The sequence below is a fragment of the Canis lupus genome, chromosome 31 (assembly GCF_048164855.1).
Source record: "Canis lupus baileyi chromosome 31, mCanLup2.hap1, whole genome shotgun sequence".
Taxonomy (NCBI): Eukaryota; Metazoa; Chordata; class Mammalia; order Carnivora; family Canidae; genus Canis; species Canis lupus.
In genome coordinates, this window is record NC_132868.1 from 7,462,483 (window position 1) to 7,478,995 (window position 16,513).

Sequence of the window (16,513 nt, forward strand, 5' to 3'; positions counted from 1 at the left end):
CCTTGTGTGGAAACTTGTCTAGAGACGAGATGCCTCCCCAGGAAACGCGTTGCATTTGTTGGCGGGAGGGAGGCTTCCCTTGGTTTGATTTGGAAATGCTGCTTGCCACAGAGGTTCCTCACAGGGCATGAAGATCAGAGGGCTGCGAAACGTGAGTTCCTCCTCCTCATTTATCATAGATTGTCACTGCCATCATTCTCTGACACAGGACATCTGTTCAAGAGGTCCTTGGTCCCGATGTTCCCCTGCCCCCCAAAGCTTCCCCAGAGGGACAGCGGCTGGCTACATCTAGAACCCTCTCCCAGTGAAGCCCTGGGTGTTTTCTTTCTTTCAGTGGGTGCTGGCTGAGTTACCGTGTGTTGGCCCAGAGCTGTAGATACAATCAAGTCACCCACGGGGTACAGCTGAAATCTCCCTAGGCATCGGAGCTCCCATTCTGGGGAAGTGGGATCCTTTTGACTGAAGGTGCAACTTCAACAGACCCACACAAAGTAACCACAAGGTTCATTACTCCTAAATCCCAGAACAGGGGGTGCAAAGAGCTGGGGGATGGGCCGTCCTCTGTCCCAGGTTGGAACTGGCAGGAGCTAGGGAGCAGAGCAGCAGGCACCTGTTTCAAGGTGACAGGGCAGAGGTCACTCACTTTTCTTGGGCTCAACTCTTAGGGGCCACTGTAAAATGTGCGAGGGGAAAAGCCAAGTGGGAGTTTAAGGCGGGCATGCTAACCCCGGTCCTTATCTGAATGCCCAGACTCTGCGGGTGAGCAGGGTTATCAGACCATAAATGCCCGGGAGCAACTTGGAAAAAAACAAAGTTGGTTTTCGCAAAAGTTGTTCCTTGAGACGTATACGTCAGCCAGATAACTTAGGAAGACAGAGAAAAAGAAGACACAGTTAAAATGCCACGAAACACAACTGCTTGCCGCGTGTCTGAGTCTCCTAAGACTGATAACTCACAGCTTCTGTTGAGAGCACTAATGGGGAGTTAATTAGCCATCGTTGTGCCTAATACCTGAGCCCTCGATTTGCAGGCTGTTTTGCACGGAGTTTAAAAACCAGAAGTTTCACACCAGCATGGAAAATAATTCACACATGACGAAAAACTTTAAATATATCCAGTCAGTCTGTAAACTGCCACTCCTGCTCATTAAAAGTCGTGAAAAATAACAACACAAAGACTCTGAGTTCAGCTTAAGTTCCACTTTCTAATATCAAGAAAAGGACAACTGTCGCAGCCGATGGGAACCAGGAATCCCAGGCCTCCCAGCCACCCGGCCGTGCAGGTGGCGGTGGGGTCCCCGGCGCCCCAGGCTGCCCTCCCCGCCCCGCCCCCCCGCACCTGCCGAGGCCCCGCGGCGGCCACGGGACGACCCCGAAGCGGAGCCGTGGGTCCCCGCGGGCCCCGCAGTCTGCGCGGTGACGCCCCCCCCGCCCCGGGCTGCACCCGGTCTCACCCCCCGCCGGGAGGCCCCCAGGGCCGCACCGCCTCCAGGACGGCCTCCAGGACGCCCTCCAGGTCAGGGGCGCCTTCCCCGGAGAGGGGCGCGGCTGGTGGCACCGCGGCTCTGACGGCGGCCCAGGGGCGGGGGCGGGGTGCAGAGCCCGCGCAGACCTGGAGCACAGACCTGGACGGAGGAGGGGAAGGCGAGCCCTGCGTGGCTCCTGCCGGTCGCGAGGTCAGAGCCCCCTGCGCATGGTCCTGCCTCTAACTCTCCCTGCCGTCCCGACCTCTGAGCTCTATGACCTGCCTCTGACCGTAGAGGGAGGGGGACCCTGTGAGCCCGGTGGTTCAGCTCGGGGCCCACGGCGGCAGGCCCCGGGCCAGGACGTGTCTGACCCCGGAGCCGGGGCCCTTCTCCACCTCCTGCTCCCTCTGGAGAACCGGGGTGAAGGCCTGGGCTCCCCTGGGTCCTCTCTCCGTGTCTCTGGAAGCAGACTTTCCTCACCTGTAGAGCCGCGCTCCATCCATTCCCGCCCAACACACAAGGTAGTCAAGCTACCAAGAAAGAAAATAAAACAAAGCTCAGCCAGGGAGGGAGGTGACTATGATGTCTAGGTGGGGGGGGGGGGGGGGGGGAACAGAACCTAAGTTAAGGAACTTAGTTGATTGGTCCAAGGTTGACCTGGACAATCAGGAAATCATATTTTGCAAGTTAGGCACCAGTCCTTTAACTTGACTGCTCTGAGTCACTCATCTCAAGTATTTTTTCCTGGATGTGATAGTTTATTTTGTCTGTCACCCTGGCTAGGCTGTGGTGCCCAGTTCTGTCAAACAGTGTTTAGACGTTACTGTGAAGATATTCTATACATCCGATTAACCTTTACAATCAGGTGACTTTAAATAAAGCAGATTACCCTCAAAATGAGGGTGGGCCTCATCCCCCAGTTGAAGGCCTTAACTGCAACTTGCAAAACTAAGGTTTCCTGGAGAAGAAAGAAATCTCCACAAGACTGTAACAGGGAAATCCTGCCTGAGTCTCCAGCCTGCCTGGCCTCTTGCTGTTCACGGAGTTTGCCAACTTGAACCTTCCTTGGATCCCACATATCTGCTCCTCCCTCTCACTTTTGTTTCCTTGTGTCTAGATCTTTCTCATCATCATTCCTCAGCACAAATATGTCCTCCTAGGAGAAGCCTTATCCGGCCACTTTGACAAATGAAGCATGATTAAGCACTGATACCTTGTTCATTCCCTTTAACCACCCACTATAGTGAAAGCTCCTTAAGATTTGATGCGTTCTGTCCCTTGAACTCCCACACTTAGAATAATCCTTGGCGGGATCCCTGGGTGGCACAGCAGTTTGGTGCCTGTCTTGGCCCAGGGCGCGATCCTGGAGACCCGGGATCGAATCCCACATCGGGCTCCCAGTGCATGGAGCCTGCTTCTCCCTCTGCCTGTGTCTCTGCCTCTCTCTCTCTCTCTCTCTCTGTGACTATCATAAATAAATTAAAAAATTATTTAAAAAAATCCTTGGCAGATACTGGGAAGCCAAATCCTACTCTGAACAAACAAATACATGAATGAGTGTTCGGTCTGGTTTTTAGCTGTATTGGGTGAGAGAACAAATCTGGTTTCTGCAGTTCCACCTAAAAGTGAACCCCTGGTTTAGTTTTTTGCTCATTTAAGTTAACTTTTATTAAATTATCAAATGCATGATTTGCAGAATTCCTAAATACTAGGTATGGAACGTGATGAATTTTTCACAGTGAACACTTTTGTAACCTGTGCTAGATGAAGAAACGAGAGTATTACCAGCACCCTGCAGTCAATGCCTCTGACTCCAAGGGTAGCCCGAATCCTGATTTCTGCCTCCATAGATTTCTTTGCCTATTTGGAGGTTATTTATGTTCTTTTCACATTTACAAAATGGAATCCTATTGTCTCTATTAATTTTTACTTGACTTCCTCCACTCAACACTTGGTCTCTGAGTTTGGTACCTGCTGCTACATATGTAGTTGTAGTTTTTCTGGTATTTGCTGTATATAGTATACCTATACATATACTACAATTTACATATGAATTCATTGAAGATGGATGCCTCAATTTTTCTCCCATTTGGCTTTCAAGAATAGTGCCACTAAGGCTTTCTAGTACCTCTTTTGGTGAATGCATTTACTCTTTTTTTTTTTTTTTTTTTTTTTTTAGGAGAGAGAACATGAGCAGGAGGAGAGAGAAAGGAAGAGAGGATCTTAAGCAGGCTCCATGCTCAGCGTGGAGCCCAACACAGGGCTCAAAGTCACGACCCTTAGATCAAGACCTGAGCCAAAATCAAAAGTCAGACACTTAACCAATTGAGCCATCCAAACGCCCCTGCATTTACTTATTTCTATTAGAATATAAAATTCCTAGAGGTGGAGTTGCTGCTTTATAGGGAGTGCTGTGCATTGGTCAGCTTTGGCAGCTACTACCAGTTTTCCAAAAATTTCTAGGTATCATTACCAGCTTATATTTCCATTAACAATATACAAAAGTTCCACTTGCTCTGGACCTAATCAGCATTAGACATTGTCTGCCTTTATCATGTTAAGCATTCTGGTAGGTGTGTACTCTTTTTCTTTCTCCTCCTGAACACATTTTCATATGTTTATTGCCCTTTGGATATTCTCTATTGTGAAGTATCCATTTCAAGTAAGTGTTTTGCCTATTTTTTATGGACCTTCTGCCATCTACTCTTTGATTTGTAAAATGATATATATGGCCCTTTTTCAAACATACACATTGAAAGTACCCCTTACCGGCTGGGTCTTGCATGTGCCCTCCAAATCATGTCCTTTGATGAAGGTAAGTTTGTCATTTTAACATAGTCAAATTTATCTTTTTTCCTATAGGGTAGTATTTTTATCCACGTGTGTTCTGTTTAAGAAATTGTTCCTACTGCAATGACTTGAAGCTATTTTTCAGTTCTCTTCCAAAAACTTTATTGTTTTATTGCAATAAAGTTTTATATTTGAAATTGATTTTTGTATATAGTCTTCGCTAAATGGTCAACATTCTTTATATTCACGGGGACAGCCAATTATCTCAAATCTATATTTTTTCAAAATACCTCCTTTTCCTAGCTGCAAAGCAATGTCATAAATCCCATGACCTTTTATGGGTGGGTTATTTCTGGGCAGCCTAGCCTGTTCTACTGGTCTATTTGCTTTAATTACTGTAGCTTCATAATAAATCATCATATCTGACAAGTTAAGTCTTTTGTTTTTGTTATTTTTCTTCAATATTGATTCTCCTACTCCTGTGATGAATTATGTCTAAACAGGACAATTTGGCTGCTGAGTTGAAAACAGAATTGAGGATAAAGGAGACAAGAAGGGAGAATATCAGGGGGGAGGCTTTTGCATGAAGCTAGACAGAGATGTTGAGAAGTTGCTAGATTATGGAAATGCTTGGAGTATCAGTAGCAGAGATGACTTACAGACCGATGTGGACAAGTAAAGGTCACTCCACAGATTTGGGGCCCAGCAAAGCAAGGACAGGGCTGTCGTTTATTGAGAGGTGGGAGACTCAGAGAAGGAAAAGTTGGGAGAGGAAATCAAGAACGTCCATTGCAAACATCTTAAATTTGAGCTCCAAGTGTAGACAATGAGGAGGAAGTTCAATAGAGAAGTCTTCCTTTTCCTTCAGCTCTGACCCTGCAGGATAATTGTGAGTCATGTCATCCTCACTGGCAAAACATCTTCAACACTGTCAGATATCCACAAACATTTTCTCGAAAGGGCCAGATAGTAAATATGGCAGACTTTGCAGGTCACGCATGATCTCTGTTTTGAAGGGTCTTCTCTTTTTGCAACCATCCAAAAAAATGTAAAAATCATTCTTAAGTTTCTGGCCCTCCAGAAATTTCTGGCCATAGTGTGCCAACCCCTGGTCGAAAGCATCCTTGACCCTCCCCGAGCTTCAGTAATGCTCTGTCCCATCTCTTTGTTTACATTCTTGTTCCTCCATGTCTTCTTCACAGAGAAGCTAAAATTATGGGTTTTGGTGTATGGGTTTTGTTCCTGTGTTTGTATTTTAACCAAGGTCAGATAATGGTGTTTTAACTGACCTGGATTTACACTGACCTGGAAATAAAGAAAAACTTTCTACCAGGCTCTGCATGCTCTGGCTGCTGTTGAGGACAGTGGATCCAGCCCACAGCCTGTGTTTACAAATAAGGTTTTACTGGGACACAGGCCCACACATTTGTTTACATGTTGTCCATGGCCACTCTCACTCCATAAGGGCAGAGCTGAGTAGTTGTGACAAGACTACATGGCCCTTGCTTGTGCTCTCTCTCTTTTTCTCTCTCTCAAATAAATAAAAATCTTCTTAAAAAATTCCATGCATTATAGAAAGCAATGTGTAGATGTTGAATACAGCTTTCTCTACATTTCCATTAAGACCATTTTGTTAATCATGTTAACCAAATCCTTTGTAACCTGTTGTTTTATCTGCCTGTTGTGTTGCTTTCTAAGAAATGTATATTAATATATTTCCCTTTGACTATGGGATTATCAGTTTCTCTTTGTAGTTTGTCAAATTTTGCCTTATTCAGAGCACTATCAGATACATAAAAATTGACTTGTTATATATTTCTGATAAATTGAATCTTTCATCGTTTGATATTTCCCTTATCTCCTTCCTGAATCTATGTCCTCTTTTGTTAATATAGACACTAGAGGATGTTTTGGTTAGTGTTTGTATTCCACATATTTTCTTTTTCTTTGTACCTTCCTGCTTCTTATGAATATGTCTCTGATAAAGAGTAAATAGTTGTCTTTTTTTCCACACCAATGGACTTTTTCTTCCAACAAAAACATTCAGCCTAGTGATGCATTTATGTTTTAGTGTCTTAAACTTTTCTTTTTAATTGAACCTCCTGTTCACTGTTCTTTTAACACACTCATTTTCACTTTTCGTTTATAATCCCTTTTAATGTCAAAGTAACCCCCCTTTTTTAAAGATTCTGTTTCTGTGCTTTTAATAACTTTTCATGATATGAACTATGAGATTATACCTACATTATTTAAAATATTGCTTTTTTACAATCCTTCTAGACAATGCATATCCTCAGGATTTTAACTCCATTTAGTCCTCTCTGGCTTCAAAACTACTGTTGTCATAAAATATCCAAGACTCTGCGCTCCCTCTGTGGTGGTCCCTCCCGGCCCCCAGCTGCCATGCCAGGACAGCAAAAGCTCAGAAGAAGGCCATACTGAGGTGTGCTCCTCTAGCTCCCACTAGGCTCCCAGCCAATGACCATAAAACACTTCCAGTCACTTAAGTCAACTATCAAAGACCTTCCAGCGCAATCAAGCCCCAAGATGACTGGCGCCCCAGGGACATACTGGAGGAGAACTGCCACGCTGAGCCCCCAGACTATGAGAAGTAATAAAATGTGCTTGTTTTAAGCCAGTAAATTAGGGGGGTAGTTTGCTGTACAGTGTGCAAAACAATAGGGTGTTTTATGTAATTTTAAAAATAAATTCTCCCTTCAAATGAGTTCCTTTGCCCATTTTTTCTTTCTTTTGTTCTGGAATTCTAATTAAATCTATGTTAGATTACACTCTCTTCTTCCTTATCACCTCCATCTAGTCATTATATATCATCATTTTATCTATGCTGCATTCTTGATATCCTCTGAGTTGTTTCACCAACTGTCTATTTAACTGGGCTTAATCTGCCATTTAACTTGATTTTTTATTCAGTCCTTAATTTTTACTGTCTCCTGCCAAGAAATATGAAGGGTCTGAGAATTTGCCTTACTTACAACCTAACAAGTTAGCTAGACTGTTCCATGAATGGAAAACAGGAGAGTTGGTTTCTTAAATTTGACAACTGTGCCATACTTAGGTAAAATGACAGCATCGAGGAAATGGGGAGCACTAAAGAACAAGTAGAGAATCTTCTCAAGTTTCTGCAAATCAAAAATTATTTTGAATGAAAAATTTATTAAAACAATCTGCTCGGTATTGCAAGTCAGTTCAGTCTAAATCTGCTGCTTTCCTGTGAGCAAATACTGCGGAGATAAACATGGCCTTGAGTACCTGAGTTTTAGGCTTGCTTGGCTAGATTCTGTTAGTCTCCTTATTGTGGGCTTTGTGATTTCTAGTGACATCCTTAGCATTTCATAAATTATAAAAAGGCCTGTTTTATATTTCAAGCATACTTCTAATTCACTCAGCAGAAGAACTGTCTACATTCCAAATTCACTGTTATCAGAAGCATTAATCCTCTCCCACCCGTAGGAACCCACTCTCATTTATTCAGTCTGCAGCTTATGAAGCCACCATCTGCCTCTAGCTTATTTAGATGCTGTGTATCCTTTAAAGGGGATAGTATTATGTGTGTCTATTTTTAGCTTAAAGACTTAATTCTCATACTCCCAATTTATTCATCACTACATTTTTATGTTTTTATATATGTTTTAATTTTACTACATTTTTTAAAGTGTTGCATACTATTCCACCTGATGCATATGTCACAGGTGTCTAGTCCATTCTTATAAAGATAGATACACAGGTTGAGTTTAACTCCTTGCTTCTATAAGCACCAGCTGTGCTTCAACAATTATCATAATACACTTTTTCAGGAACATGAATATATGACACATATTGATCTTAGTGTTTGCACATATGTAATTTTGCTCCATACTGCCAACTTATTTTTCATAATGCCTGAATTAGTGGCATCATGGTCCTACCAACTGTGTTTCATGTTTGAGACTCCATACTCTTACAGTCACTTGACAAGAGCTAGTAATTTTTGCCAACTGACAGGGTGGTTTCCCAAAGTTTTGTTGATTTGCACTTCCCTGATTGTTGGTGTGATCGAGCTTCTCCACATGTACTTATTAGTAATTTATTCAGGATTTCCTTTCTGTGAATTGTCTGTTTAGATATTTTCCCCTACATTTTCTTACGTAAATAGCTTCTATATGCTCCAAAATTAATCCATTATCAGCTTAGCTATTGCAAATACTGTTGTGATGTTTATAACACATCTGTTACCTTTGTTAATACTGTTTCTGTTTTGGAAAGAAATTTTAATTACTAAACTATACTAAGTAGACAAATCAATTTTCCCCATATGAATGCCTCCATGATTGTGGTCTCAATTAAAAATGTTCTCAACAAACTAATTAAAAAAACATATGGAAAGGCAAAAGACCAAGAACAGCCAACACAATATTAAAGAACAATGCAAAACTCCCTGTAGGGCTACAATTATCAAGACAGGAAAATGGATGAAAAATTGACAAAATAATACTGGTGAAAGAATAGATAAATAGATTGATGATACAGAATAGAGATCCTAGAAATGGACCCTGCAGTGGTCCCCCCTTACCCAGGGTTTTGCTTTTTGCAGTTTCAGTTACTGAGGTCAACAGCGACCAGGAGCAGATGATCTCCCCTCTGACAGACAAGTCAACGGTAGGCTAACGCTATGTGACAGTGCCTACCTCACTCACTTCACTTCATCTCATCACATAGACACTTTATCATTTCACATCATCACAAGAGGAAGGGTGAGGACAATACAGTAAGATATCTTGAGAGAGAAAGAGACCATATTCACATACATTTTATTACAGCATATTGTTTAATTGCTTTATTTTTCTATTATTTATTGTTGTTAATCTCTTCCTTTGCCTAATTCATACATTACACTTTATTATAGGTGTGTATGTACAGGAAAAAAACATAGAATATACAGGGTCATTATAATCCGCAATTTCAATAGTCCACTAGGGACCTTGGAAGAACACACACCCTGTGGGTCAGGGGGAAACAACTGTGTTGTCAACTCATCTTTGAAAAAATATCCAAGGTAGTTAAATAGAAAAGGGATAGTCTCTTCAATGAGACACCCACATACAAAAACATGAATGTAGACAAAGATCTTACATCTGTCACAACAATTAACTCAGAATGGCCTATAGACCAAAATGTAAAAAACAAAAGTATGAAACTCCTAGAAATGAGCATAGGAGAAAATTTAGGTGTCCTTGAGTTCAGTGATGAATTTTTGATATGGCACCAAAAGCAAGATCTATGAAAGAAATAAACTTCATTAAAATTTAAAACTTTTGCTTTGTGAAAGACACTGCTAAGATATTGAAAAGACAAGCCTCAGACTGGGAGAAAATATTTGCAAAGGATGTATGTGCTAAGGGGCTGTTATCCAAAATACACAAAGAACACTTAAAACTCAACAGTAAGAAAACAAAAAATGTGATTCAAAAAATGGGCAAAGATCTGAATGGACACCTCACCAAAGAAGGTATACGGTTGACTGATAAGCCTATGAAAAGATGTTCGACATCCTGTGTCATTAGGAAATTTCAAACTAAAACATAAATTAAATACTACTACACCCCCGTTAGAATGGCCAAAACTAGTAACAGTGACACCATCGAGTGCTGACACAAGACCCCTGACTCATTGCTGGTAGGAATGTGTAATGGTGTAATCGCTCTGGAAGACAGGTTAGCAGTTTCCCACAAAACTAAACATTTACTTACCGTGGGATCTGGCAATTGCACTCCTTGGTATTTACTCAAATTGAAAACTTAATGTCCACACAAAACCTGTACATGGATCATTATAGCTGCTTCATTCATAACTGCCAAAATGTGGAAGCAAGGAAGGTGCCCTTCAACAGGTGAGTAGATAAATAAATTGTGTTATATCCATACCATGGGATAGAATTCAGTGGTAAAGAGAAACGAATTACAAAGTCCAGAAACTAGGGGCATCTGGGTGGCTCAGTGGTTGAGCGTCTGCCTTCAGCTCAGGTCGTGATCCCAGGGTTCTGGGATCGAGTCCCACATAGGGCTCCCCGCAAGGAGCCTGCTTCTCCCTCTGCCTCTGTCTCTGCCTCTCTCTCTGTGTCTCTCATGAATAAATAAAATCTTTTAAATAAATAAACCTAAAACTGCTCTAAGAGATAAAGTGTATTAATTTTTAAAAAAATGTTCTCAACTATACTGTCACCAAGTTTGGTAAGTATAACATACGAAAAAGAGGTGGTAAAATGAATCCCCCTAGAACAGGAAACAATTTATTCATTATTATCGTGGGTAGAATAACTCCCACATTAGATTTTTATAAAGATCCAGGAATATATTTCTATCAAGAGGAAGACTTGCCTTAGGCTCTACATTTAGAGGAGGCTCCACAGGCCTATGATCTATTTTTGTATAATCTGCAAACTAAACTTTTTTTTCATATTTGAAAAGGTTTTTTTTTTAATCTAAAGGTGAACCATAGGATAGTTCTATTTTAACATTTCAAGGAACCTCCATTCTGTTCTCCACAGTGACTGCACCAGTTTTCATTCCCACCAACAGTATAAGAGGGTTCCTCTTTCTATAACCCAGCAATTATACTACAAGGCATACAAAAATATTGATTCGAAAGGGCACATGCACCCCGATGTTTATAGCAGCATTATATGCAATAGCCAAATTATGGAAACAGCCCAAATGTCCATTGACTGATGAATGGATAAAGAAGATGTGGTATGTATATATACAATTGAATATTACTCAGCCATCAAAAAGAATGAAATCTTGCCATTTGCAATGATGTGGATGGAACTAGAAGGTATTATGGGAAGCAAAATAAGTCAAAGACAAATATATGATTTCACTCATATGTGGAATTTAAGAAACAAATCAGGTGAACATAGGGGGAAAGAAAAAAAGAAAGAAGTAAACCATAAGAGACACTCTTAACCATAGAGAACACACTGAGGGCTGCTGGAGAGGAGGTGGGGGATGGGCTACCTGGGTGATGGGGATTAAGGAGGGCACCTGTTGTGATGAGCACTGAGTGTTATATGTAAGTGATGAGTCACTATATTCTACTCCTGAAGCTAATATGATACTGTCTGTTACCTAAGTAGAATTTGAATAAAAACTTGAAACACTAAATAAATAAATAAAGTCTAAGGGAGAAAAATATTTTATGACACATGAAAATCTTAGGAATTTCAAAGCTCATAAATATAGTTTTATTGAAAAACAATTAAGTACCTTCGAAACATTCTCAATCTTGTCTCTTGGCTCACAAAATCTAAAATATTTGCTACCTGGCCCATTACAGAAATAGTTTGCTAGCCCTATTTTAGAGGGTACACTACACTATAAAACAAAAATGTATTAAAGAACACCTGGACTTGTCTTTCACTCATATTTATTGCTGGTTCAGCAAAACCAAAACTCGAAGCACCTGTTTTTATAACTAACCCCATTTGGGCCCCAGAGAAATACTTCTCCACAGAGCTTGCTTATTTCCTTGAAAGAATGGGACTTCTGTCTGAATTCCATGGAGTTCTGAGGTTTATGCCACTGACCAGGCTAAGATGGACTCAGCTTTGGAGCATCGTGTGAATTTGAACAGTAACAGCACTTAGGTAAATAATAATAATAATATATATATATATATATATATATATATATATATACACACACAAATAGATTAAAAGACAAATCAACACATATGCTAAATCCTTCCTATTATATATCAGAAGCACAAAACACACAACAGAGTAACATCCCAAGTAATGTGGATTACATACTCTCTTTACTTTGTTTTTTTTTGTTTTTGTTTTTGTTTTTTACTCTTTTTACTTTGGATCCAAATCCGGGTTTCTGGGAGAACTCGTCAATTAGCAAGGAACTGCAATTTGCATATGGTGCCTGAGAAGTACTCTGCAATTAAAAAAATTTAAATATTCTTGGCTATGTATAATCTACATACTCTTAAATACATTTAATCTAAGTAATACGCTTGCCGTACAATGTGATTCTTTACACTGGCAACCACAATTGGAAAAAGTTTGTTCAGGAAATCAGGTGGAGATAAATATTAAGCCAACATAAAAATATCCTTACCTTAATGGGAGCATGCCTGAAGACGCATATACAATTATTTTATCGGAACAAAGACTGGGGAATATCTTAAATGGCCTTACATCAAAGACTGAACAGTTTTGCACATGTACACGATAACACCTAGTGCTAGGCAGTGCGCAGACCTCTACGTGCCAGCGTTCAGTGAAAAAGCAGTTGATGAAGGGAATAGGGAGGCTGAGTATCTGGGAATGCTGCTTACTAGAGACTGTAACTTTTTTCTGAATTATTTAGAACATTTGCCAGGAATGCATATCTTTTAAAAGTCCATTTCAATTCTGAGGGCGGGAGGGAGAAAAAGAGGTTTATGTGAGCTTAGATGTATCAGTAAATAAATCTGACATACTGAGTTCAAATGAGAAAGCCACGTTGTACTAAAAAAAGGCTCATTTTCTCCCCTGGGCTGTTCTCTAGTATAATTTTCTGTCTGCATTTCTGAATTGCATAAAGATTGGTGGAATACCATTAGCTATGGTTGAAGAATTACTTTCATGCTAAACTCTTGTTCTTAAACACTTTTAACTTCTTGTAAAAAAAAAAAATCTCGCTTCCAATTTTACTAGCTATTTTCAAGCCAAAGATAACTTTTATTTGAAAAATCTAGAGGGAAAAAATCCCTTATTTCTTGTTAGTTATTATTTATGCATAAATCAAAGGGTTTTTTCTAATGCATTGAAAGAAAAAATATATTATTCTGAAACACTGTAATGGGTAACCTGAAAGGGTTTTCACTAAATACCCTTTAGCTTGACACAGTTGCAGGTAAGCAAAACAGAATAGTTCAGTCACTGAAACATTACTGCCTTTGTGGATTCTCTGTACTCATGTAACTATGGTGTAAGTCTTTTCTTATGCAAATTCCATTCTCTAGTGTTTGGTTTTAATTATAGCAGCTGGGCAATATGGCAGTTCTCCTACTTTTACATTATGTTCTCTCTCTGTTTTCCATTTTCTTTTGTTTCAACTAAGTGATGCACAGGCGTGACCCAAGATTTCAATAAAATCAAAGGACAAATAATAGAAATTAAGTCCTCGACACCCATTCCTCAGGTTAGCATCCCAAGAGTCACATGACCAGAACAAGCTCCTGCTGTGTTCTATACGTTTCCAAGCACGTGCGCACACACAGGATACTTCCTCCTACTCAGGTGAAGTTGTGTGTATTCTGCATTGCAACCCTGGGGACTCAGATGCTTTTTCCAAGATGTTAGTTCAAAGACAGCAACTCTGCATGTGTAACCATTCTTGCCAGAGGTGGGTTTATGGTTTCATCCATCAGCCTCAGCCAGACATGGCCAGCATGAGCCTCCTCAAAAAAGGAATGGCTTTCCCCCACACCTACACACTCACTCTGGACAGAAAGGAAGCTGAGGATCCTGAGACTGCATGGATCTTGCCCTCATGTTTTCACATTTTCCAAAAATCTAGAAGAGCTGTGCTCTCTGCCTATGCCAGCAGTCGTCCTGAGGGCTCCATTTATCTTCACTCTGGGCTTCTACCTTCTGGATGCCCCCCTCACACAGAGAGGATACGGATGGCCAGTAGAGGGCCTCCAGAGAGGCAGCAGAGGCCAGAACCAACAGACCTAAGATGGCACCATGTCCATAAAATTAGGGCATACTCAACATTCCCTATCCACGGTTTCCCGTAACCCCTAGCCAGAAGAGTTAGGCTCCGCAAAGATTAAGGGAAGGAGATGTCACAGAACTGGGCTCTGACCCCTTCCTCCATTCACCAGAACTGGAGTAGGAAGATGAAGGAGTGAGTGAACAGACCAGACCCTCCCCACTCCGGGACCCTGGAGCCACTGGCCTAGCCATCCAGGATAGAGAAAACAACTTTGGGCTGGACATCAGACTGGAATTTGAAACTGGATTTTGTAAAGCTGGCAGATGGGATCAAGACAATATTGAAGAAACTGCTGCTAAACAGGTAAGGAAGGTTTGGCGCAGCACAATTAGTGGCAGCAACTAAGAAAATCAAAGTCCCCCCACACCCCCATAGGTGTCCCATGCCAAGTGCAGACTGTTTGCTAAATGTTTCCGTAACCCACAACTTAGCAGTTAGGGACATGTAGATAGGGAGATAGTTGATAAATTGTTCTTAGCAGTTGATTTTCACCATTTCTCAATTTTACACATGAAGATGCTTTGATATATTTTAAAAGGTATTATTTTAGCCTTTGAAAATCTGTTGCTCAGAAGTGCAGGCCTTCTCTACCCTTTTTCCCTTTCTATACCTGCCACAGAAATGGAAAACACATGCCACCCTCCCAACATACACATACACACACATATACAAGAAGTGCAGGTGCACGTATCAAAGGGAAACATGCATGCACAGGTGTGGATGGGATTAAAGCAGCAGAGACACAGAAGCAGGTGTCTGCCTGACACCTGGGGTTGGACAGGGACCAGCTGGAAGGGCGCGTCGTGTACTGAGAGAGGAGCTGAGGCAGTGGTGAGAAGAGAGGGCGAGAAGAAGGAGACAATAGGGAAAATACAGCAGAAGCGCTACCTGGATGTGGATGCAGAGAGGGAGTTTGGCAAGAAGGTTCTCACATTCTGACTGGGTGGAGGGAGAGATGGTGACTCATGCAAAAACACGCATCGGTGGGGGCTTTCAGTGTGTTAACACTTCTGGCGCTCACCAGATACCTGGGAGCATGTGTTCCCCTGGGGATGGACATATCAGGCAGAGCCCAGGGGAGAGGTCTGGGCTGGGACCCTCTGGGCACAGGTGGGCTGAGCTATAGGAGGGGACACGGTGGACCAGGGGGACAGAGAGGTTTTCAGTGTGGCAAACCATGAGCACCTGCTCAGGCCTGGGAAAGCAGGTTTTCTCTCCATATTATAGACTGGGGTTATTTTATAGTGTAAAGTTATACAGCCAGAGTGTTTTTTGAGACACAGGCGAAGAGTTCGGGGTCACCAGACTTACCTCAGAAGTCAAGGAATCATTGTTCCCCAATGGGCTAAGAATAAGGGGAGGTGGGTACACAAGGCTTAAGGAGACAATTTTTAACAAAAGACTTTCATTTCTGAAGTGTGGGGGAAGCTGTGCTATTTTTACACTCATTAATTACAGAATGACATTTGCATGAGTGATTTTTCAAACCATGTCCCTTAAATGTCTGAGCAGGTGCAGAAAGAAAAAACCCAGGTGCACCTGACACCAGGCTGCCCACCACCCTCAGGCCTCCCAGCTTCCCCAGCTGACCACCATGCTCTGCTTTTGGCCCTCACCTCCCAGTGCCTGCCTGCCTTCCTCACGGTGAGTCAACCAAGCTGGACCTCCCTGTATGTGGCTTAAGATCATCCATCAGAGCTAAACTATTGTCTTAATTTTGTGTTCTCATAGCCCAGTCCTCCTGGCTTTGGACGTTAGAGAACTTTGCACAGGCCTGCACACTGATGGCTCTTTCCAAGGACTGCCTGCACCCTGGTGGGCCGACCCTGTCCCACCCTCTGGCCCATCTGCTGGCGCATTCTCCTACTTCTCTACCTCCTCTTCCACTACAAGTCCCTGTCATGGTCCCTGCCTGACATGGATGCCACTTTCTGTGCCCTTGAATCATACTGCTGCATAATAATGAGTCATGGAGAGAAATGTGCTGGGAGAATAAAAAGAGAGCCTCTGGGAGACTGATTATGGCAAATACAATGAGTCTCTGTCAGCCCCAGAAAAGGTGGAAGAGAAACCAAGTCGTGCCCGAGTGCCGGTCAGGTGCCCCGCAGTGGAGACAAGGGACACCGGCCTCAGGAGGGCCTCCTGGTGCAGGTGGAGCCCAGGGCGCCTGGCAGGGACAGGCGGGCGGCCGAGGGACACCGGCCCCTGTGGAGTACACGCACTGGGGACCAGAGCGAAGGTGGGCACGGCCTTAGGTTCTGGGGCCTGGAGACAACGCCAGCAGGGAGCGTCCTTGAGCCGGATATACCTTCCGGGCGGCTGCAGGTGGGGTTTCTGGAACCTCCCCCCGCTCCGCACGGGGCGGGGGCGGGCTTGTGTCCTCCCTGCGCTAGACTCCCGGTGAGGCCTCAGGTCCCCAGACGGAGTCAGCGCCCATCCCCGGCCTCGGCCTCGGAGCCCCGAGGGCGCGGGGCGTGGGCGGGTCCCG